Source organism: Equus asinus, chromosome 11, assembly GCF_041296235.1.
Source record: "Equus asinus isolate D_3611 breed Donkey chromosome 11, EquAss-T2T_v2, whole genome shotgun sequence".
Lineage (NCBI taxonomy): Eukaryota > Metazoa > Chordata > Mammalia > Perissodactyla > Equidae > Equus > Equus asinus.
Genome location: NC_091800.1, coordinates 46,081,371 through 46,108,024, shown reverse-complemented (window position 1 = coordinate 46,108,024; position 26,654 = coordinate 46,081,371).

Here is a 26,654-nt window from a genome sequence, read left to right as displayed (position 1 = left end):
CGAAGATAGAGATGACTGGCTATGAAAAATCACTTATTTTGTCTATGTGTTTTTTTTTTAAAAAACAATTTTTCACTTGTTACCAATGGATAAGAATTTCTAGTTTTAAACAGATTCTTTACTTTATATACTCCTTTTAAACAAGAGCTTATATGTTCTTGGTGCCAGGTGGGGAGAAGATGAGGAGAGCATTTTATATGTGCATTAGGGATGTAAAACAAAGGCATGCTGTGTCTTGTTCTCGTAGAAAAGCTATTGAGTTAGCAACAAAATTTTCAGGCCCATGCTTTTGCTATGAACTGCACAGACATCAGATGTGCACTGCATTTTAGAAGAGACTTTTTTATTGAAGAGGTAAACCAGATGGTTTGGGTGTAGGCGTGGAAGTGAAATGTGGAGGACGTGAAAGTTATTTAAGTTAAGGAGTTCAAGGAATTACAAAGCCATTTTTTGGTACAGATGAACCACTGAGAAAACTAAAGATTATGAGAAGGTTAGAAAGGGAAATAACCAAAAAAAGTTTTCATGAGGGATTTTAGAACATCCTGGTTTCCGGTAAAATAGATCGATCAAGAGAGAGTGGCATAAATGAGCACTTTGGAAAGCAAAAGAGTAGAGGTCACTGATGATAATTACTAATATCCAGGAATTTGAAGTGACCAACCATCCCCTTTTTTTAAGAGAGAAATATTGTGTCCTATGAAGAATGATAATAAACATGGAATCCTTGGAGAAGATCAAACATCTACTTGGTCAAAGAAATGGACAGAAAAGTTCATAGAAAGTGGAAGACTAAATATATCAGAAGTCTCAGAAAACATGATGTCAGGCTCCTGGGGTACAAGATCTGGGGTATTTTTTATAGCTTGGGTTCAGACCCCTGCTCAGATCATATCTGATTCCTTGTCTTCTGTTTTCTTCCTTTCTTGACTTCTGGACTCATCCACTTGTGTCTCTTTCAGCAATGTTTGACACATCTCACGCTCCTCTTGCTTACTGTTTCTGAAAAAAAAATGCACAGATAATTTTGTTTAAAGTTTTACTGCTAAGCATTATGTGAGAACACCTCTGTTTTTATTTCTGAGTCAATCATTGCTTACCAATTCTTGTCCCACTCCCATTAGCCCGAATTAATTCTCACCCAACACAGATATGCACATACGTATTCAAATCCTTTCTTCTGATGCCATCTTAATTTATCTTGTAAAATCATTTCCTTCAGTAATTTACCTCTTTGAAAACTTAGGGTGTAATGTGGGCAGAACAATATGTAACTTCTAATCTCAGATGATTATTTTCCATGTTTTAGGTTATCCCAACTTTGTGCAACCTTTCCAGGACACAGGATTAATAATAGCTAACACTTAGTAAAGTTCTTGCTAAATGTAAAAGATGCATTGCATATATTTATTTTTTAAAATTTTCATAGATCCCTGTCAGATTCTATTGTTAACAGTCTTTTTACTCATGAGGAGACTGATAAATAAAAATTTAAGTCACATAATGAAGGCAGGATTCAAACCCAGGTACATGGATTCAGAGTCCTTTTCTTTTTTTCCTAAAAGTATGCTATATGAACAAATAGGGACTTAAAAAATTGAGATTGAATGTAAATGGAAGTTACATAATTCAAGGAAGGAAGTGAGGGTAGATCAGTGTAGTATTGAGCAACATGGTTATATCAGAAACACAGAGAAAACGACAGGGGCAATCCATTTACTGAAGCATTATTGCATTCTAACTTATTTTGAGACTAAACTTAAAGCAATATTGAAGAAGGAAAACCTTAAGTAATTTATTTGAGTAGCATAGTTTTTTGAGTCATCACGAAGAAGTTAATTTGGATTGTAGCAGAGAATAAAAGGCAACCAGCACTACCACCATGATCACAACAAAAGTATGTGTCTGGAAGATGCTGTTTCATAACAAATCCCAGGGGCTGATCTACACAAAGCATAAATAGTGGATGTACTTGCAGAATTTTAATTTTTTTGATTTAGAAACACCCTGGCTATCTATTTATGTGCTAACAATTAAGAATGAATATGTTTGAGTTAGAGATAATTCATTTTCTTTCCACTGAGAAATTCAATCTCCAAAAGAAGTCAATTTGGGGATAAGAATATATATAAATATTTTATCTGGATTATGTTTCTGAAAATTGTATTTTGACTTCCAAGTTTTGTTAATATATTTTTATAAATAGAGCACCTCCTCCTCTCCAAGTAGTCAGAAATGGTATGTAAAATTAAAGCTCATTTTGATGCTTGTGGTGAAATAGAATTTGAGTAATCTGATTAAAAGTTTAGTTAATGTGTGTGAAGACTATACTAGAAGGGAAGTGGCAGAAAAGTACCACTTTTCATGAAGATAATGGAATGAATTTCTATTATCAAAAAAAATTCGGCCTAGTTTTGTCTTAAACTAAGGTGTCTGGTTGTTTCAGAATGTAAATGAGGATGGACACAGACAATATTTAAATCAATACAGAAAATTATAATTTTCAAAAGTAAATTATTTGCTTTGCTGTATAGCAACTGTAAATAAGAAATCTAAAAGGAGCATAAATGTGTTAAAATTTTTTTTACAAAGTTTCATGTTATTATTCATAAGATAATTTTAAAAAGCAGGAGGGAGCTTGTGAATTCTTTAGTCACAAATATATTAATTCAAACTTGAATTTGGTTTTCTATCTGAGAAATGATAATTGATCTGAGATCATTACTTCCGTCTTAACAAGTGGCAGTAAAAGTGTAGCTGTTATCTCCTGTACAATCTTCTCAGATGGAAGATTTCACGTATCACAAGAGTAATTTTTTGGCTTTCTGCTGACTTTGGCATGCCCTTGATTGTGAAAAGCTGTTTCCTTAAATTGTGCAACTTCTTATCTTTGTTTAAAATATTATATTGCCACTTTGATTAATAAGTAATCAAGCCAATAATTTCTCTGCAATTATTCTCATGCTTAATCAAGTGACCAAGTCTCTATTGATAATTCTTTTGATTTTGCCTTTCCAAGATCAAACTCTAAATTTAGAAAGAAAAAAACAAGTAGTGTACCTTTCACTCTTAAAACTATGATTTTTCTCAGAGGTCCTTTGAGGCAATTTCAAAGAATTGTTCTCTTACTGTGTAAAAAGAAGGATGCTAGATAATTTGATTTGTTTAGAATGCTTCATATTTCTCGATTAGATCCAATACTGTTGTAAGACCTTCATGAGAAAAGTTGTCAAATCAAAGGACAATTTTAAAAATATTTTAACATAAATGTTTCAGAAATTGTACATTTGGCAGAATGGATTAAAATGTCCTACATATATCTTAATATCCTCAATATACATACGTTTTTATTTTTAAAGTGAAATTTAATCAAACTAATATATAATAATCTATTTTATTCAAAAGAAAATTTTACTGTCCTGTATTCAGATATTGTTAGATACTATAAAAATTAACCATCACCCAATCTTTTCACAATATTTTCACGTGCCAAATCATCACATTGTAAACCTTAAACTTACACAATGTTATGTGTCAATTATATCTCAATAAATCTGGGGGAAAACAAAACAAAACAAAACACAAAAAGAAACGATAAACAAAAAGATTAACCACAACCATTTAGCTGTGTTACCAAACAAAAAGTTTCCACCTTCTTCTAATGCTTATCTGAAGGCTTAGCTGTATAAGCCAAGCTAGACTTTGTTTCTTCAACAAAGAAAAACAATCTCAGAGTGTCATGGAAAAGAGGATATCAGGTACTTTCAATTAATGGTATTTCAAGAAATTGATTTATTAGTACAGGTTTCAGAGCTTCAAGTTGACTGACTTGACAACTCTACAAGAGTATACCTATGAACAAAGTCAGAATTTCAAGGACACTGTTCCAGAAGCAGACGACTATATGAAAGCTCATTGGTGAACCCAGACTCAAAGGAACAAGGGTCATTTCCTAATGACCCAAGGAGAGAAATGTAATTGTAGTTATTTGTTTTGGAATATTATTGGTATTATTTTTTAATGTTTCATTTTTCTCACATTTATATGAGTAATTACTTCTTTTTTATTAGTTTAACTCTCAAATTAGTGGACTATCACTTTATAAACTGAAATAAAATGTTTTTAAATGGAGTCTAATTCTTACCAAAATTCAGAATTTAGAATCAAACAATTTTAATGAATCTTCTAATTTTTCATGGTGATGTAGTTATTTGAATAAAAAAATTAAGGAACATGCAGTCCATCAATTGTGCCACAAAGTTATTCCATGTAGTACAATGTTTGAGAAGGGTTCATCCACCTGTAATTTTGTATGACAAACTAACCATTAAGGAAGCATTATGTAGTATTTAACATGTAGAGTCAACGCTTACAGAATCCTTTCAGGAAAAGTCACCTGATATCTAGTATACACATAAAAGTGCCTGAATCTTATAAATAGTAATCAAGATTATTTTGTGGCAATCCAGTGGCTTTAACAAATTTGAAGAACAAAGAAAAATTTCACATTGCATCATTTCTCACATTCTACCTCTTGCTTCCACTTTTAACTCTTCTGATTACATTAGGCCTTTCTGGATAATCCAAGATAATCTTCCTGTTTTAAACTCAGCTGATTAGTAACTTTACTTCCATCTGCAACCTTAATTCCCCTTCCTGTCTAACATGACATATTCACAGATTCTGGGACTGAAGGTGAAGACATCTCTGGAGGCGAGTAGAATTATTTTACCTACCATACTAATTAAAATAAGAGTTTGAATAACTAGCTCATACAAAACAAAGGTATCTTAGAAGCGTATCCTTTGGTAAAGCCAAGAATATTGATTGATCCATTCATTCACTCAGAGGCAATGTGTTGTAGTAGAAAAAGGATACAGTAGTCATGAAGAAGGAAAAACAGAGTTTGCATCCCAATTTATTTCTTACAAGGTATGTAATAGTGGGGAATGATTCTGTCTTTTTGAGGTTCTTTTCTCAATTTTTTAATCAGGAAGAAATGAGAGCAATTAAATCCACCTCCGAGTGTTGTTCTGAGGGCTGGGTATGATAATTAATATTTCCTTGGCACTCATTGGGTGCCAAAGAAAATTAGTCAACAAATGTCAGCTGTAAGCAGTGTAGCACAGTGCCTGACCTAAATAGATTTTCAGTAAGTGCTGTTTATTCATTAATTGATTAATTTACTTAATCATTTATTCTTTCAAAAAATATTTTAAGCTCCTGCTATTACAACACCAAAACACACACAATATATAACACATGTTATTTCTTAAATATGAAAATAACATTGCTTGGTATGGCTGAGAAAAAAAACTAGCACTGAGAGTTTTCTTGTAATTATTACCATTTCTTATTTTATACTCAAGAAATTAGTCACAAGGAGATTAGCAAAAGTTAGCAGAGTCCTATAGGAAAGTGAAGAAGTGTTAAAATGAAAGATCTCTAATTTTTAGAGTACCAAGTTCCTTGTGAGAATAGTATTTTATTATGTCTATAGTGAATTCTTAAAAAATGAGTTGCCATGGTATCATGAGTCTCCAAATGCTTTACAGTTTTAACACCTCCTACCTTGCATCCATAAATTAGCCTCAGCAAGGACTTTGCTATATTGTCAGTACTGTCTTTTAGAATTAAGCATTCACATAACTACTGGCATTATAAATTTACTTTGGAAAACCAGACCTTATTTTACATGATAGATAAATTATAATTTTTAACACATACTTAATGGTTTAAGGCATATATATGTACAATATATTAAATTGCTTTAAATTATTATGATATGAAATTTTATTCAATTTCACAATTTATAACTCAAATAATTTATATTTCCAAAAGTTGACTCTATATCATAGTTGTTCATTTTAACCACAGAGTAAATGACATTTTGTCTTTTATCTTTGTTCAAAAAAAGTCCTGTAATCTCTAGGAAAGCTATTTCCCTATAAATTGACTTCCAAATTCCTCAGAAAACATTTTTATTTTAACAATGTTTGTTGAATGTTTTAAGTGAAATATTTTAAATAATATCATCTTCTTTAAACAGAGTACTCTTCAAAGGTTATTTTATCTTTCCTGATGAATAAACCATGGTTTACCGGATCACACTGAAAAACAGATAATTCTTAGGGCCTCTTAAACTGTCCAGAGATAATTTCCTTTGTTGAGAAGTTCTCAATCATTGCTATTGTCTCAAAAAGTTTTTGATTTAATTGAAATAGTACTAGACTACTACTCAAATAAATAGAGCCCTAAATTGTCCAATAATAATCTAAGGGACACAGAGCAACTTACCTGATATTTTTGGGTCTCAATTTGCTCATTTATGAGAGAAATTTTTTTCTTCTTCTTCTTCTTCTCCCCAAAACCCCCCAGCACATATTTGTATATACTAGTTGTAGGCCCCTCTGGTGTGCTGTGTGGGACACCACCTCAGCGTTGCCTGATGAGTGGTGCCATGTCCATGTCCAGGATTCAAACCGGTGAAACCTTGGGTCACTGAAGCAGTGCGCAAACTTAAACACTCGGCCACGGGGCCGGCTCCTGAGATAAAATTTTAATTCAGTTTTCTCTATTATCTATGTAAACCTGCCCTCCCCTTCAGGAAAGGTGTTTGGCATCAACCTCAGCATTCCTTGTCAAAACCCTTTACACCTATAAATCATGGTTTTCCAGCGCGTGAGGATCTACTTAATGGGGCAGGGAATTCATTAGGAGTTTCATCTCAACAGGTGAGGGACTGAGTAAGATTAATTGTATCTCTAGGAAACCAGCATTAGATTTATTTGGGATTATTTTTACACAAGTTGTTTGGAACAATATGATAAGCAAGAAACCCAATGTGTCTTTCCTCAAAGACGTTAAATCAGAGAAGCAACACTACAATAAATGAAGAGGGGTAGGTAGTCAGTTCTCTAATTGGCAAATACCACCTGATTAAGAAGGCTCATACATGCCATATGCAGGGATATGAAATTTTTCCTGATTGTCTGGAGGAGTGGTTCTCAATGAGGGGTAATTTGGCCTTGGCAGGGGACGTTTGGCAAGATCTGGAGACGTTTTGTTTTTCAAGACTGTAGGGATGGCTGCACTCCTGATATTGATCAGGTAGAAACCAGTGATGCTGCTTGCTGAAAATCTTACAATGGATAGGACATAACAAAGAATTATCCATTCCAAAATGTCAATAGAACCACTTTTCAGAAACTTTAATGAGAACAAATTCAAAAGTTTGACATTATTATAGTTGTATTCTATTATAGCATTCTTATTGTGATAGCATCCTGGAATTGGCATATGGAAGACTATTTGTAATGCACCAGACAAGGAGTCCAAGCTAGAGACTTTAGTAGCCTGAACTAGAGATGATATGAAGACGTGGAACATTCTGAGAGAGATTGAAGCAAAGTAATTAAATATACTTCATGTTAAGTAGGTGAGGCCAGAGAATGAGTGAGGTTTCTGACTGTGTCAACAGAATAGATGGTAATTAAAGAAGATACAGAGATTGCAGGAGAAGAAGCAAATTTAGGGGAGAAGATTTTAGTAAGTTTGAGTTTGAATTGTCTGTCATCCAAATGAAAATATCCAATAGATATTAAGACAGAGTTTAAGACAAAAAGATCTGATGCGTTTGTTGACTATATAGCTCTTAACATAGTGCCTAAGTACAGTATGTTTTCAGTGTTTATTGGATGAAATAATTAATGTAAGAAGTGTTTTATTATTCATCCTTCCACCTGGAAGAAACACACCTGAGATTTCCCAAACACATTTGGAGACTCTACTAGACTGTGGATAATACTTTACCACAATCTTCCCAGCTACTCAGGTAGTTTAGCAACTCTGATTCTTACTTAACAACAGCTTCTTCTCCCTTCAGGAGAATCTTTAAACATATATTTTCAAGTGTTTATCATCTTTTATATAATTTTTATTTAATCTTTAGACTAATGCTAACAAGATCCCAATAATTCTTGACCTTGAACCTGATTCGACCTGAATTATGACTGTCATTGCTCACACATCAAGGCTGTCACTGCGCCACTTTGTAAAATGACACTCCTATATTCTAATTATATGCTTTTTATATACTTATATACTTTTTAGTAATTGGCATGTGTAAAGACTTTCTTATTAGCAGAGTAGTATCTCTAAATTTATTCATCTATAAAAGCAATAAAAATTTTGAAAAATTTATCAAAATCTTGTTTTTAAGAACTCTAGAAATTAACCAAACGCTTGTAACAATCTAAGAAGCACTTATTCAAGAAAAACTGCTATATTTGGTAAGAACAGCAGAGTTTGTGGCTTTTTAATTTGCTCTATTAGCATCTGCTTCTGCCCAGCTCCACAAAGGCCTTGAATAACAGCAGTCTTGTAATTATGGCAGGTGTGAAAACCAGCAGCCTTGCAGTTACCAAAAACAGCATACAGGATAGGATAGCCTTAAAAAGTTTAACTATTCTTAAAATAGTTAGAATTAACTCTTTTTTTCCCCATGGAAGTTTGTTGTCATCCTTGTCAAAAAGAAGTTAACTGTAAATATGAAGGTTTGCTTCTGAAAATTCAATTCTATTCCATTGATCTACGTGTCTATTCTTGTGCCAATATCGTACTGTCTTGATTACTGTAGCTTTGTAGTAACTTTAGAAGTTGGACAATATGAGTCCTCACTTTGTTCTTTTTTTCAACATTATTTTGATATTCTGAGTCCTATGAATATCCATATAGATATGAAGATTAGTTTGTCATTTTGTGCAAAGATGCCAGCTTGGATCTTGATAGAGATTGCCTTGAATCTGTAGATCGTTTGGAGTCTATTGCCATCTTATGAATATTAAGCCTTCTGATTCATATATATGGAATGACTTTTCATTGTGTAAATCTTCTTGAATTTCTTTCAACAATGTTTTGTAGTTTTCAGTATATAAATCTGCTTGTTAAATTTATTCCTAAATATTTTACTCTTTTGGATACTATTGTAAATGGAATTTTTTCCTTTATTTTATTTTTGAATTTTTCATTGCTGTTGTACACAAATACAATTAAATTTTGCATGTTGATCTTGTAGCATGCAAGAGCATTGAATTCACTTATTAGTTTTTTATATTTTCTTGGATCTCTTACTATTTTCTCTATATAAGATCATATTTTCATATGGAGATAGTTTTGGTTCTTGCTCTTCAATCTAGGTATATTTTAATTCATTATCCTCCCTAATTTCGCAGACTAGAATCTCCCATTCAATGTTGAATAGAAGTTGCAAGAGCTGACTTCCTTGTCATGTTCCTGATCTTAGTAAGAAAGCATTCAGTCCTTCACCATTAAGTATGGTGCTAGATATGGGCTTTTTGTAGATGCCCTTTATTAGGTTGAGGAAGTTCCCTTCTATTGTTAGTTTGTTGACTGCTTTTATTGGAAAGTCACTTTGAATATTGTCAAATGAATTTTACGCGTTTTTGTCCTTTATCCTATTGATATGGTACGTTATATTAACTGACTTTGGATATTAAACCAATCTTACATTCTAGGGATAAAACCCACTTGATCATGATGTACAATTGTCTTTGTTTGTTGCTAGATTCAATTTGCTAGAGTTATTTATTTATTTTAGAATTTTTGCATCTGTAGTCATGACCAATATTGATCTGTAGGGATTTTTTTAGTCCTAGGAAATCCTTCTCTTGTTTTGCTATACAGGTAATACTGGCCTCTTGAATGAATTGGGTATTGCTCTCTCCTTTCTTGCGTGTTGGGAGATTTTGTGGTGTTTATTCTTTAAATATTTGGTAACATGCACCAATGAAGCTATCTTGTCCTGGGTTCCTTGTGGGTAGGTTTTAAATGAATAATTCAATCTTTTTATATTGATTAAGTCCTTCAGATTTTCTATTGCTTCTTGAGTTTTTTCTAGTGGTTTCTGTCTCTTTGTAAGTGTGTCCATTTCATTTAAGTTTTCTAATTTAATGGCCTAGAGTTGTTCATAGTATTGTGTTATAATCTTTTTTCTTTCTCTAAGGTCATAGTAATACCCTTTCTTTCATTACTGATTTTAGTAATTTGAAGTTTCTCTATTGTTTTCTTGATCAGTCTAAAGTTTTATCAATTTTATTGATCTTTACAAGGAAACATCCTTTGGTTTTATTGATTTTTCTATTTTCAAATTAATTTATTTTCACTGTCATCTTTAATATCTCATTTCTTCTACTTTTTAAGGTTTATTATGCTCTACTTGTCTAGGCTGTTAAGGTGGAAGGTGAGGGTATACATATGAGATCTTTCCTTTTTTTTAATATAGGAATTCACAAGTATAAATTTTTTTTCTGTCAGTGCTTTAGCTGGAACCCTTAAGTTTTGGTACATTATGCCACATTTTCATTCATCACAAATTCTAAACTTTTTAAAATTTATTTGTAATACATTTGGTCACAGGATAAATTTAAAAGATTGTAATCCTTTTAAATTTATTAAACTGTTCTACACTTTAGCATATAGTACTCTGGAGAATATTCCATGAGCACCTGAGAAGAATGTATATTCTGATGTTGGGGATAGTATTCAATACATGTCTGTCAGTGGAGGATGGAAAACATAGAAAAGTGGGGCTTTGAAATCTTTACTATTATTACTAAATTGAATATTTTTCCCTGGAATTCTATCAATTTTTGCATAATGTATCTTGAGACTGTGTTTTTATGTGAATATATGTTTATAGTTGTTACATCTGCTGGATAAATTAACCCTTTTATCATTACAAAATGTCATTCTTTATCACTAATAACGTTTTTAAAATCTGAAATTTCTAATTTTCTTGTAGCCAGTCCAGATTTCTTGTGGTTGCCCTTTGCCTGATATGCCTTTTTACATGGCTTTACTTTCAACTTATTTGTATTTTTTGATCTACAGTGTGTCTTCTATAGATAATATATCATTGCATCTTCTTTTTATCCACTTTGACAATATTTATCTTATGATTGTATTGTTTATGCCGTTCACATTGTATCATTGATATATTTGGATTTACACTTTAAATTTTTAAAGTAAAATGTCTCTTGTTCCTATATTTCTCCTTTACTGACTTTTTTTTCATTTAGTGAATATCCTCTAATGCCATGTTTAAATTCCTTTAATTATTTTTTTATTATATTATTTGAGTTATTTTACTAATTGTTCTAGGTCTTAACATATAAATCTTAACTTACCAGAATTTAGCTTCAGGTTGATGCTACCTTAATTTCAGATAGATATAGAAATGTTACTCTATATACTTCTAATCCCTCTTTTTGCTTTTTGTGAGAATTTTGTTAAACATATTACAGACATATGTCTCAATCCCAACAATAGAGTGTTGTAATTATTACTTTATATTATTTTATATCTTTTGAAGAAGCTGAAGGATGGAAGAAGAACAGACATACATTTATAGGTTTTTTTATATTAATTTCCTCATTTACCAACTCCATTGTCAAATATATTACATTGCTGTTTGTTATAGGCTCAATAATACATTGACACACGTAGTGTTTTACACAATTACCTTTCAAATTAGTTAAGAAAAGAAAAATATGCATGTATGTGTACTTAATTTTTGCCTGAAGAAATCCTTTTAGTATTTTTTCTAAGGCAATCTACTAGCAAGAAAATCCTCTCACTTTTTATTTATCTGGGAATATCTTTATTTCACCATTTTTGAAAGAATTTTGCTGGTTATATAATTTCTAGTTAACAGATATTGTTTTTTGTTGTTGTTTCTCCTAGCACTTTGTTTAGTTGTAATCTCTCTGACTTATATCTGCATTGTCTATAATGAGAAGAAAATTTATTGAAGTTACCTTATACGTAACATTTATTTTCTTATTGCTTTCAAAAATTTCTCCTCATCTTTATCTTTCAACATTTTTAGTAGGACATGTCTAGGTATGGATCTTTTTGTGTTTATCCTCCTTGGAGTTTATTAAGTTTCTTGAACATGTAGATTAATGTTTCTCATAAAATTTGGGAAGTTTTCAGTCATCACTTTTTCAAATTTTCTTTTGTTCTATTCTCTCCTCTCTTTCTAGTATGCCCATTACACATATGCTGGTGTGGCTAATGCTATTCCACATTCCTCTGAGACTATTCTTTCGGCTTCATTGTTTCTTTTCTTTCTGTTATTCAAATTGCATAACAGTTCTCCATCTATATTCAAGTTAGCTAATTCTTACTTCTGCCAGCTCGTAGATACAGTTGAGCCTTAGTAGTTAATTTTTCAATAAAATTATTGTACTGTTTAACTCTTGAATTTCCCATTTTTAAAAAATAATTTCTTTTTAATCATAGTCTCTATTTGATGAAACATTGTCATCTGTGCTTCTTTTGCTTACTTTACTTCTTTAAGCATTGTTTTTAGTTCTTTGAATTCCTTATGTGCTAAGCCCAGCATCTGTGCTCTCTTGTAGGTGGTTTTCTGTTGCTGGTTTTTGTTTTTGCTTTTTTCCTATACATTTTCTTGAATAAATAATTTTTTATTTTGGTGTATTCCCTTAGGACAACTTTCAGAGAGTTTAAGTGGTTAGTTTATCTTTGTTTTTATAATTTTAATCAGTTATGCTTGTTTCACTGGGCAGCAGGTCTGTAGAACTCTTCACACTGCCATTCAGGAAATCCTTTCTCCAGGGTTTATACTGCTGTGATTAAGATATTCTAAAATTATATTGTGATTTTGGTTTCACAACTCCACGAATATACTTTAAAATATTTCGTTGTACAGTTTAAACTTAAATGTGAATGCTATGATATGTGAATTATGTCTTGATTAAAAGAAAAAGAAATTAATAGGTAAAGAAGTTCCTTAAATTAGAACATCTGTCTAGACTTTTCATGGAGGGAGGGGGCTTAAATGCTTTTTGCAGAAATCTTATTCTTTAATATATACTATTTTGGGAAATTATTTTAGTTATTCAATCTTTCTTGCTTAATTTGAGTTACATGACAGAAATGAATTTGTCAGGATTCTGGCTTATATGCGTGAAATGTGCAAATGAGAATGTTTTTTCTGTTAATAGTCACCACGCTAGAACTGATGGTTTGGTTAACATTGCACAGATAATTTTATTATCTACAAAATTGGTGGATTTTAGTAGATGATCTCAAGCATTATGTAGAACTATACATAACTCATTCTTATGTAAATAATAATGTAATTTCTATGATATATAACATTAAATAGCCACTTGTAGATTACTTTTATCCTAAGGTAAATTTCATTTTTAAACTCATTTCATTCTCATTACAGTTCTGAAGAAGAAAAAAAGTTCTACTAAGAGGTTTTAAAGATGCCTGCTCTACTAAAATCTCAGTCTTATTATTCGAATTGAGAAAAGAAAAAATAAGTGCTCAAAGAATTTGTATATGACGTCCAAAAATCATTCAAAGAAGTCTATGACACTCTCTCCCCAAGAAATTTTCTCCCCTGTTCTTTTCTAGGCTTTTTCAGAATTAATTTTTAAATAATTTTCAAGTCTTTTAAAACTCAAAAGTTGCAAATGTGGTACAGAGAGTTGTTTGTACCCTACACCCAGCCTCCCCCAGTGATAATATGTTACATAACCACAGACCGTTGTCAATTTGATCCAGCTCAGGCTGACATAACCATATACAGTGTTGTTGATAATGGAAAGGAAGATGGGCAGGTAGTGTTTTTGATTCAGTTGAAGCATGATGTTGTTCTTGCAATAAAATTAGAGCAATTTCAATTTACCTTTCAAAATATATCATTATTTTTATTGGGTAATTGGGGCACAGCAGCAAGGACAGAATTCAGCAATGAACTAAGAGAGAAGAGAGTGATTTACTCCTAACTTCATTACTTTTGGATGTCTTATTTTCCTCAGTATAAAATGTGTTTAAATTCTCTTGTCAAGTATCCTTAACATGTTTGTTTAGAGAGTGAAAACCATTTTATTGACATTTGAAATGTTTATAAATTCCAATGTAATGTTCATAGGTAAGGCTGATGATCATTAGACCCACCTTTCTTCGTTGTTCTTTTACTTTATAGTAAATCTACTTACAATAAAGGTAATAATATTTGAAGAATCTTATAAAGCACTTTGTAAATCACTAGTTGAATATCCATAATAACCTCATATGTTATGTATTATAATTCTCATTTCATAGCTGGAAGAATACGTTATATGAGTTTCCCATGCTCATTAAACCAATAAGTGGGGGATCAAAATTTCGATCAGACTCTTCATTCCTGCAGTGCTAATGACAATGAATGTGTCACAGAGGCAGGATTAGGGCCAAGTAAGTGAAAGGAGTGAGGCAGTTGCCTGGGTAAAAAATTTAATGGGGTATGAAAACCTCAGTAATCAAGATAAATATTATAATGCAATATTTTTAAAAGTAAAAATCAATTTAAAATGTTCTTTATTAACAAAATATCAAAATTTTAAGTAAAGACACATTTTATTATTGACTTTCATTTGCCTCAGTCTACTATATGCCTCTGTATGGCACTGAACATGTGGTTTAGCATATTGACCTCTAGAGTTGTATAGCTTGGGCATAAATTCCTGCACATACTTATGATATAGTAAGCACGTAACTTCACCTCTATAAGCCCCAATTTTTTCACATATAAAATGTTTATAACACTGTTGCCTGCTTGATAGAATTTAAGACAGGATTAAAGAGACAAAGTACCTGGCACATTTTGTGGCAATTTATAAACATTTAATTCATGACATAGTTTTAGCTCTTATTTATAGTTAGAGTTAAATATAGCTCTATGTAGCATATATATATAGATTGATATATATATAATGCACTATATGTATAGATAAATGAAAGCACACACACACATATGCACACATATGTATATATACAATCTCCAGAAAAATCTGATGATCAAGCCATGAAGCAGTAAGAGGTTTATTCAGTCTATTGCAGTCGTGGGAAGACCTCCTTCACAGAATCTTGGAAATGTTTCAAAGCAGGAAAATTAGTGAAAGATATTTACTGGCATTTAGATTAAAGACTGAATGATTTTAAGGAGAGTCTTAAAGGAAAAGTAATTGTTTGGATGGTCAGAGTTAGATGTCATATCTTTGGATTGGGGATCACGGAGAAGAAAGAGCCTAGATGTGAGTCTTGGTGAGCACGTGCTTAAACCTGAGAAGTAAGCTCTTAGTTGTTTCATGTACCCATTTTCCAGAGCAAGTTGATGTTATTCTTTGTTGTGATTAGTATTGTTTAACACAGAGGCAGGAGATATTATGTTGCCTTCATTATTTTCTTTCTCTCCCTGTATACACTTACGTACATGTATGTGTGTTTAGTTATATTACACACACGGATAATAAATAGACAAAATCTCTTCAATTGCACTATAAAGTAAGTAAATTTGGTGGTTACTAAAATGTTTGCTGCTCCACATTAATCTAAAATCATCATCCTGGTGCTCCGGACTCAGTTGGCACTCACTGCTCCAATCCTCTTTGGATCGGGTCCCCATAGGTTCAGCAGCTTCCTTTGCATAGTTATGCTCTCTCTTCAAATAAAATGACCTTTTATGTCCACTATCAGTTTTAATTCAAACTCAGTTCAGTATAACCTGTAATAACTGAGGTTTTTTTCCTAATTTGTTGCAAAATTTTTATGTTAAACATATCAACAAACAACTGACTATCTTTGAAAACACAGGGCAGTTTACTGAGCCGTTGCTGAGTGTTTATGTGTTTTTGTAGTCAGCTGGTATACTTTTAGAAAGCTGCTGCTTAACTGGAATTGTATTGTGTTTTTTTAATGGACATTTCTTAAACTAAAATTAGCTAGAATGTCTTTCTTTCATTTTTTTTTTTTCCTTTTAAAAATACTGGCAGCCCTTTAACTGAAACGGCAAGTCAAGTGACAGGTAGGAGAGAGTAGGAGAGAGTCTAATGAAGCTTGGGACCCAGGATATCAAGTTTTGGTCTATTTTCAATAGGAACTAATATGTGTCTTGTTGTTGATACTGAGCCAGAGAATAAAGAGGTTAAAAGATAATACTATTTATGTTATTCTGTAGTTTTCCTTTAATAAATTTAAACTTTAAAATGGCTTATAATTTCATGTTATTGAAACTATAATAAAGTGAAGGAAGGAAATAATGTGAATTAAAGATCTTGGAACTTTTGGAGATTTTTTTGAAGACTATTATACAGCCTTATTTTCACTTGTCAATATCTGAAAGACAAGAGAAAGGTACAAATTTCTTATATTATTATGCCTTTTACAATTGTGATTCAAAATTTCCATAATTGGTAAACATAGGTACCTGGAGATGCATAAATCTTCACCAGATCACATGATATGATCATAGAAAAAGGGAGCGATAGATCTCACAATGTGACCAAAAGTAACAGCATTTAAACTAATCCAAGTAAAATGTCCTTTTAATTCTGACTTTGTGTTGTGGTCATGCTGAGAAAAGTAGTATTATATTGATGATAGGCAAAATACACACATGAAGGACTTGGGAGAAAGATGAATTTATTACTGTGTAATTCCTAGATGACAATGATGAAATCACACACATAAAACACAATCAGAGTCTCCATTGATAGAAGTGTTTCGCGAACCACTTTTCTAATTAAACATTAAACAATAGGAACTAATTGTATTTTATCTAGAAAGTGATTTCAATTATTGGAAGAGAAGTACTCTCAAAACATTTGTGATATTTACTAGTGCTATGTAGATTTATATTTTTAAGTCTCACAATTATTTGTATTCTTGCAGGGTGGTTACAAGGCAACCATTTCCTTCCTATGTTCAAGTAATGAGATTAAGTAACAGGCGCTAGGAAACAAAGAGTGAAGAAATGAGAAACAAAGAGAGAATCTGCGAGAGAGGAAAGGAGAGGCCAGAGAGTAAATAGGGCTCAAGGCATTCATTTGCTATTCATATGTATTTACAGAACATTTTAGAGGCCATGACCTCAATATCATGAACTATATCTAAACCATAAACAGCACTATAGTGCATACAAAATAAACATATAGTGCATGTAAAATAAACAATGCGTGCTGTCATAAATAAAGGATGTCTTGTACTGTTTATTTTTCTCAATTTCCTTATCTCTTCATATGATGTTTAAAAATCACAAAACTCACTAAACGTTATCAAATAGCTACTTTTGTTCCAATATCCAAGAAAAACACAGCCACCTGTATGTATTCTTTATCAATCTCCCAGTATCCAAGAAAAGCACAGCCCTCTGTATGTATTCTTTTTCAATCTCCCATAAGAGAGAAGTTCTGGCCACAAAACATTCTGAGATCCACAAGGGCAAAAAAGAGAATAGTTTTAGTCTGCATTGAATTCAAGTTACAGGATGTTGGAGCTAAACCAGTAACGGCCTTCAGGAAATACAAATTCTCCTTCTTGGGTTGGAAGGCAGAAGGTGTTACACAGGCCTGTGGGGTCATTTAAACTTGAATTTATCCTATTTAAATGGATATCTTACTTAAATACGTGTAAAAACTGGGTGGTTGTTTGAAAAGAGATTTGGATTCATGTGGAAAACAGAATCCAAAAGGAAACAATTTAAAAGAAAAAATTTGAACAGATTACTGAAAATGAAAGGATGTTTTAAACGACTTTTCTGGGAAATACAAAGTCAATGTTCCAGAAGGCAGCAATGGTCATAGATATCCTACGACTTCATTGATATGACCCTCTAGAAAAGGAAAAACTAAAAAGAAAAACATCTGGACAGTGATTGGGGCTGAGCTAAGTAGGAAAAGGGATTATAAAGAAGCAACGAAGGAACATGTGGGTGTAGGGGAAATATCCTATGTCTTGATTTTGACATTACTGTCAAAACTCACAGAACTCTACATCAAAAAAGGGTGAACTTAGTTCTATGTAAATTATACATTAGTAAAAATTACTTGAAATTTTTTTTTAAAAAAGGATTGTGAACAAATATTGCACCTTTATTAGTGATATGTATGTTGAGGTGTTTAGACAGAAGTACACATGTCTTGTCGCATTTTAAAATGCGTCAAAATGGTAAGATGAGTTGAGGGATAGCAGGAAACTAAAGAGATGTCAGATAGGTATGTGTTAAAGCAAACATAAAAACATTAATTATTCACTCTACAATTTTCTCAAATTTTATATTTGAAAATTTTTGTAATAGAAAAACTACATGTGCACACGTGTGTATTTGCAAATGCACAGGAAAAGTTCTGGAAGTACAGTCTAACCATACACCAAAATATTTGCAGTGTTTCCTCTCAGGTAATGTGCACGGTGAGTTGGTAAGAGGTGGGACATGAATGATCCTTGACTTTTGCCTTATAAAATTTCAAATTGTTTAATTTTATTATAGGCCTGTATATTTTATAATTTTAAATACAATAAAATAATAAAGTAAATGAGGATGGTAATTACATATTGATAGTTTCACAAATATATAGATTTTTTTTTTACCCACATGAACATTCTGTTATGCCATGTCTCCAAGTTCCAATCTTATCATAGTCTTATCAGTGGGTATTAGTAGATCACGGAATGATGAGGACAGAAAGTGAGAATGTTTTCATCAGCCTACAATATATACTCCATCAAGTATGCACACAGTTTGCATTGGAGTGTTGGACCCAAGCCTAGAAATAATAGAGTGGTATTTTTTAAAAAAATCATCCATTGTATTTAAAGCTTCCTTAGGTGTCTTATGAGAAGTAGAGGTAACTCAGCCAGTGCAAGAGTCTTGTGTCCCTGACATCTCTGGCCTTGCCACATGTCATCATACCTCAATATTAATCAAATTGCATTAATTTCAAAGTATATGCTAAATTATTGTCGTTGGTCAACTTCTGAGTGGCCACTTTGTATGACATATCGGGCAAAATAATAATAGGCAGGGCCAGCCTGACCAAATTGCAAATTAAAAGTAAAACTTATTCTGATCTTCTTTCACTCAAATATTCAAGCATATACATCTGTGGAGGATTGGAGGGGTAGTACTTAACTTTTAATTGCTATCTGATAGTATTGTCTTTCCAAATCCATGTAAGAAAGGAGGTAAGGTAGGGTAAGGACTGTGTTCTAGCGCCAGAAGAAAGTTGGAAAAAAATACAAGAACATATAATAAGGATATATTTTTTAACAACAGTTATGAGTCTGATTAAAATCTGCTATCAGGATTTTTGCACTTAAAATGATCAAAATCCATGCTGCAGATGTGCCTCTGGTGAATTCTCTCCTACCTCCATTCCTGATCTCATGTTGTCCTCTCCATGTCTTTCTAAGATCCAGCCACATTAATCTTTCCTAAAATTTTCAAGCATACAAAAATTTCTCTTGTTCCAGAATAATACCCATATTTGGTTTTGTTTTGTTGTATATCTCAGTTTATTGTAGCTTTTTTATAGAATGCTCCCCTAAACCTCAATATAGTTTAGATTCCCTTAATACATTCTCTCACAATGTCATCTGCTTCCATCATAGCACTTAGTATAATTTGTAATTATGTTTTTAATATATTCAATTGTTGACCAACTTTTTCTCAATTGTCTGTAAACTCTAGAAACTGTGAACACAATTGCTGTGTTCACAACCATTCAATCATTAATCGCACAATGATTGCTACCTTGTAATCACCCAATAAATGTCTGTTCAATGCTAAAGATTCTCAGTTATTTATGTAAATGCCATCTCCTTCTTGTGATCTCCTTATCATGTGTGTAATGCCAGGGATTCCTAGCACAGTTACCTGTTGCTCTTAACATATGAAAACTGGTTACAGTTTCAGACAGCAAATAATCATCAGTTAATATTTATCGAACCCCTCTTAGGTGATTGATGCTGGGTTAATCATTATATTTGTGGATCTCAGTTTCCTGTTCTATAAAACTCAAGTGTTGTTCTAGGTGATATCAAAGTTTTTTAGGCACTTATATTCCTGACTTTTAAAATATTTTGCCTGTCTATTAATGCCAGTTCTATTAATTTTAGGGGGAAAAAAGTGTTTTACACCCTACCCCCCTTCAACACACCTGTTAAATAGAAGAGTTAAAAAGTCCAAGGCAATCTCAATACCACAAAAAGTTGCAACAAATTCTCAAATTTGAGAAGCATGCTTGGATATTACTGAGAATATGTTTGATGTGGAGGATAAATACATCTGTTGACTAGACTTCACAGAGTCTTCGTTAAAATCAAAATCAGTGGAACTAATGCTAGTATGTCAAAGATTTCTAAGGTAACCAAGCCAGTTACCTAGAGAAACAGAAAAGGAATTTTAATTGACAAGCTCACGTTTTCCCTAAAAGCACTTGTCTGATGCCAATTTTATACCAGATATAATATTGTTTGATGATACTGGGCTCTCATTTATACACCTATTATCACTCAAATTTTAAGTTCATGCTCCATATTTCTATTCCAAAATTTACCTAATAGAGAACCATAAAGAATGTGTTGAGGAATAATGGAGTATTGTTCCCTCAGAATAAAAGTAATAGATCATTTTTACAATAAGAAAAGACAAAATTAATAGAACACATCTTGAAATATTTTATTCAAAATTGAGTATCTTTATGTATCAGCATTCATGATGGCATTCCAAGAAAAAATAATGTCATACTTGAATGTGAAAATAAAAGATAAGGGAAATTCCTGCTCATTAACATCTGAGAACGTTTCTGGAGTTGATTTAATTAAAGATTATGGAATAAATTATACTCTGTTCCTCAAAGATATACTTTTCTAAGAACTCTCGTGTATTTTTAGCTTTATTGGTACATGAAAGTTGAATTCTGTGTATGTGAAATTTTTCACATGCTGAAGAACATCGTGTATAGAAATCAACAAATGACAAATTATTTAAAATATGAAATTAAATGTTACATTTATTTAATGTATCTATATCAATATGTATTCATACATGTAACTCAAGATCTTCAATGTCTCAAATACAGAAGGCAGGTCCTGTTGCAGAAAAATTTGATTTCAATAGCCATTTGAGATTACAATATTTGACTGCTTGGGTTCATTTGGCTGTTTTGACCAATTTAGGATAAAATTTGCTTCTTCTAACACCATGTTTTACTTTTTCCATGTAGAGACTGCTGTATGGAAAGTTATGTTTAAACAAATGAATAACTTCATTTCCTACACCCTACACCATAGAAAGAAACTCTTAATAGAGTTAGCAAATATTACTGGGTCGCTTTTATGCTTATTCTGCATCCTTAATGTTTCCTTCTTTCCTTTAGTGGAGACAGACATGCAACGCAAAGCATTTAGTAAGAGAGGGGAGATATATGAGGATTTTAAAAGAAGTCTTCCCCAAATTAGCTCCCTTATGATGCCTGAGATTCCTGGTACTGGTGTTTTCTCCTGCTGAGAGTAAGGGTAAGAAAGTGGAGGTGAGTAGGGCAGCCAGAAAGGGGGAAGGGAAAGAGATTACTAGCCTGAGGCTGGTGTTTTCAAGTGTGTTTAGCTCTCTTTACTCCCTCTAAGAACTGGGTTACATATTGTCAACAAGACAGATGACTATGCAATATTTTCAAATAACCGGTAAAATGTCCGTTTTCCTCTGAGATCATGCTTCCATAAGCAATTATACTTCTCCTTTGCAAACTTGTCCAGATGTTTGTGCAGAGGTTTGACTACATAGGTTCACTTGCACCATGGGCAATTTCTTTGAAGTCGACTTCTAGTTCATAAAGAGACATTCATACATAGAGTTCATAAGGGTTTGGACAACTGAAGGATCCTTCATGCAAGCAGAAAGCAAGGGCAGATCGATCAATATCTAAATATTCCTTGCAAGTGCATTTGATAGGAAAGAAAACTCTTTTAGTGTAATCTGTTTCCTAGCGTCCTGAAATTTCTATTTCATTGCAATAAAAGACTAAATTAATTTAAGCATAATCTTGCTAGAACAAGGGGGATGGTGTGTAGGGAAAGAAAGATTGTTGAGAATGAAAGTAGTTGGAATTAAGGTTTCAAACTGAAGAATTGCTCTTAACATTTTGACACTAACATCTACCCATATCTGATGCTAGGAGCATAGGATAGAGAAGGGCCACCATTTTTTGTCCTATTACAAGGGACTGATGAAAATTTACAAATACAACAAGAGTCTTGAGACCCAATAGAAACCTAGCTCTTTTATTCTCTTTCTTGTTTTATGATAGAAGGCCTAGCACTCTTGCTTTTGAGAGCAGAGAGCCGCTTACATTGACGGGACTGTTTCCAAGTATCATTCCTACATCATTGCTTGTGTTAGGGTGTCTACTTTACAATTAGAATAAAACTTGATTATGTTAGATCAATTCTTAAGTGAGTAATACTCAGAGTACCCAGAAAAGAAGAAATAGAAGAATTGGAACATATCAGTTAATGAGTACCTGCTCTGCACTGTATTAGGGGAAAAAATCTTCTTACTCCTATCACTTCAAAGACTCTTAGAGGAAAATGTCATTGTTTCTACTTCAAGAAATAAAATGGAACTCAGAGATTCAGATTCGGTAACTTATCCGTGTAACCACAGCCAGAGAGACAAGCTATAACTCAAAGCTGAGGCTAACTATTTCTAGAATCAAACTCCATTCAAGATAGTACGCTACCATTCAGGGTCAACTACATAATTTGCAGGGCACAATGCAAACTGAAAATGTGGCTGTCTTGTTAAAAAATCAAGAAAAAAGTGTCTCTTACGATATTAAAATATAAAACCTTTTCCTTTCTTTTGTAGTTTCTTTCTTGACTTGTGATAGTGTTTTTAATTTGTGATTTAATATTGTTCTCAGAAAAAAAAATAGTAGCATGAATTATCCATTCGTCTTTATATTGTGCAATGTGATTTTGAAAGGCTAATATAAAGCCACTTAATTCAAATGCGAAATTACCAAAAATATGTAATTTGTGTTTGGTAACTCACATATGCAGATGTATTTTATTGTTGCCAGAACAGTGGAAATCCTGCACTAAATTAACTGAGCTGTTCTTATTTTACTTCACTTCTTATTTCACTTATTTCACTTATTTCGCTGTGCATAGTCCACCAACACTCTCTACTTCAAGTTTACTGAAGGTTAAGTAAGGGTTGACTAAAACAAAGGAATTGTGGGTTGCCTTATCTTTCCCTTTCCTTCTATACCTTCATTTTCAGCATAAGTAGTTGTCTAATATGAGGAAGTAACATAAGTGAGAAAGAATGTGATGGGGTTTCTTGGTGGTTCATGTTTGTTAGAATGCCATTGCTTTCTTTCTGTGTTTGCAGCAACTTATGGTTTGAATGGAAAGTGTAGCCTCTCCTATGCCGTGTACTGACTTTAATTCTCACTAAATTTCCACACATTTTGATTCCTACGGAATTCTATGCTCACAACGTGCTGCAGCGCTATAGATGAATAAGGTTGCAAGGAATGGCAGACTTGCATATTTCTTGCATCTCCTCTGCTCATGCACATGATCCATTGTCTTTGTTTACAAACCCACACTCAAGAAATTAAGACATTGGATTGAAATTCAATTAAGAAATTTATTTTCTGAGCTGTAGGGCCATTTCAGGATAAGTAGAGCAACACTCTCTCTGAAATTAACACATGAGAACAGAGGGTTGTAAACAAACTACGTGTCAGTGTACCTTCTTGCAGAAGGCGTGGTAGCTGATGTGATGGAAGCAATTCATGCCTATGAGGTCTAGTGATTAGGCCAAGCTGGATTGAGTAGGTATTTGAGGAGGCTGATAGTGATGAAGTAAACGTTTAGTATTCTCTGGATTTAAACAATCGTTTCTTTAAGTACTGTGAATGGTAGAGAAGAAATTTTGTGACTTAAGTGGTCATAAGGCAGAGGTCGGATAAGTGGAAGTTACATAATTACAATTCAACCATTATTAACTCTTTGTTAGAAATGAGAGATTTGGAGTAGAGAATAAGAAAGTGAGGGAACATTTAAAACCACTAAATACAGGCAGTGTGGGCCCCCAGAGCCACTACAGTTCATGGGCTTACAAGATAATGCAGGTAAAGTTGACTTGAACATAGTAAGCGCCCAAAAAGGAAGTTGCTGTTATTGTAGTGATTGTTATTATTATCAAAATTGTTTAAAGTGGAGATTTGTCTTCTCAGTGAAGTTTCATAGTTTCTCTAAGACAGGAACACCTAATAAAATGACTAGTTTAAATATGTAAACAAGCTACATTTGGTGAAAAAACCTGAATTTTATTCCATATTTATACTAAACTATGGTTATGAAAACAGTTTATACTCTCCAGGTATGATGAATTATGATTAACACTTTCATGTTCTCAGCAATTCCTGAAAGGCTGTAAGAGTATGTGTGTGTGTGTGTATTTCTTTTTTAGCAATTCTGCTTACTATAGAAGGCAATGCAACATAGATATATCTAAGTTAAGTCCACTGAATTTCTTCTAAAACAGAATATAGAATTCTTTTCTACAGAGACAAAGTAAATATAATCATGATATAGTTCCATAAAAAAGCGATGAAATAACTGCCATTCTGCCATTAACTAAATGTACTTAAAACTTTGCTCAGAAAATCTTAAAAGTATACTAGAAAGAGGTCTATATATTTAGGAGAGAAATAGGAACTATAAAGAAGGATTTGGAGGAAGATATTGAAGGAAAGGTAGTGATAAAATGGGGAGGGAGTATATAACCCAAAGGAGTTTTGTATTTTATTTTTCTGGATTTATGTATTGTGAACAACAAGAATTTATAAAGTAATTTAGATAAGTGATACTCATCAGCATTAATAGCTTGTTGCATCTGACCTACACAAGAGCCTGTTTTTTGGTCAAAGGGCAAATCAGTTAAGCCAAAAGTAAGTTATGTTTGTACAGGTATATTTATACAGCCAACCAATCAAGAAGTTGAAATGAGAAAAAAAAAAGTAATAGATGCTGATTAATACTAACTCATGCTTTTCATAATGCTGTATGCAATGTTCTCATACCAGTAAGTGTAGCTAAGAAGGAAAAATCATCAAGAGTAATTGTATTTTTATTTTATTAAGGATGTGTAGAAGAGATGGAGTACAAGTCAACAGTGTCGTAATAAGAAAATTGTTTCATATAATATCATACCGTATGTATTTATGTGCACAAACTAATCTTGATATATATTTAAAACTATATCCCCATAGAAAGGAAAAGCACTACCTTACCATCATGACTTACAACTTCTATTTCATTTGTTTCAACCCAGGCGATTTTTGGCCCCTTGTGCCAATAAATTTGTCTTCTAAACAATGCATAACAATTTGCTCATCTAGTTTCTTCTTCACATTGTGTGCAAAATCAAAAATAGCTTGTGAGAGCCTGCTATATACAAGCCACATGAGAGGATGAAGATGAAGGAAAGATAAAATCTCTCTATCTCAAAGCTGCCAGCTGTTCACAGAGAAAAGACATTCACCTATCTAAAACAATAAGACACAAAAATATCATAAAGTCTACTAATTACATGTGAAAGTACTGTATTACTGTTCTGCGGCTGCTGCAAGACTCTACCAAAAACTTAGTGGCTTAAAACAACACAAATTTACTATCTTACAATTCTGAAAGTCAGAAGTTTGAAATGGGTCTTCCTGAGCTAAAATCAAGGTTTCCGCAGGACTGCATTCATTCCTTCTGGAAATTCTAGGAGAGAATCCCTTTCCTTGCCCTTTCCAGCTTCTAGAGGTCACAGACATTCATGAACTCTTTTCCTGCAGCTTCCAAGCCAGACACAGTGGGTCTGGTTCTCACATCACATCACTGTCACCTCCTCTTTGCCTCTTTCTTCCACTTTTCAGGAACCTTTGATTACATTGGGTTCACATGGATAGCCCGAGATAACCTTCCAATTTCAAGAACAGCTGATTAGCAACCTTGATTCTCTCTGCAACCTTTATTTTCCTTAGCTATGTAAGATAAAGTATTCACCATTTCTGGGGATGAGAGGTTGAACATCAGTGAGGGTTAATCTTCTGCCCACTACAGGTACATTTTGTAAAATTTGGATAATGGCGGCGATAACTGACATTTAGAGTAGGAAGGAAAAACTATATAAAAGATATGAAATTTACACTATGCTTTGATATGTCTGTGAGATACAGAACAAAAACTATTGTAAATCTGGAGATTATCACATGGCAAAATCTTTTTAGTCTACATTACAAGTTCCTGTAAAGTCAGGACTAACAGCTACTCCATGAATCATAAAGATAAAATGTTATATATTCATGTTTTTTATTCTATCAGGTCTAAATTAATCAGATAGTTATTGAGGGTAGTAATTTCTAATGCATAGGTTAAGATCGGCAGAAATTTTGGCAGATCTCTAGCCATCTGTTCTAATCTAAGACTATAAAATGGCATGAGATTTTTATTATGATGACACAATAGTACTGAAATCATATTCCGAAGAGCTTATGATTCATTGTGGTTTCAATTATTTTCAACAAAATCCCATTATTTCAGCTTAATTTATAATATTTTAGTTTCTTAAAATTCACAGTGTTCAATAAAATTATAAACTCCAAGTTAAACTAAGCATAAAGTTATTTTTTAAAAACTTAAATAGTCTGGGTCAAGGAAGAACACTGCATTTTGTAAAATGTTTGCAAACATCAACCTTTAAATGCATCGGAGTC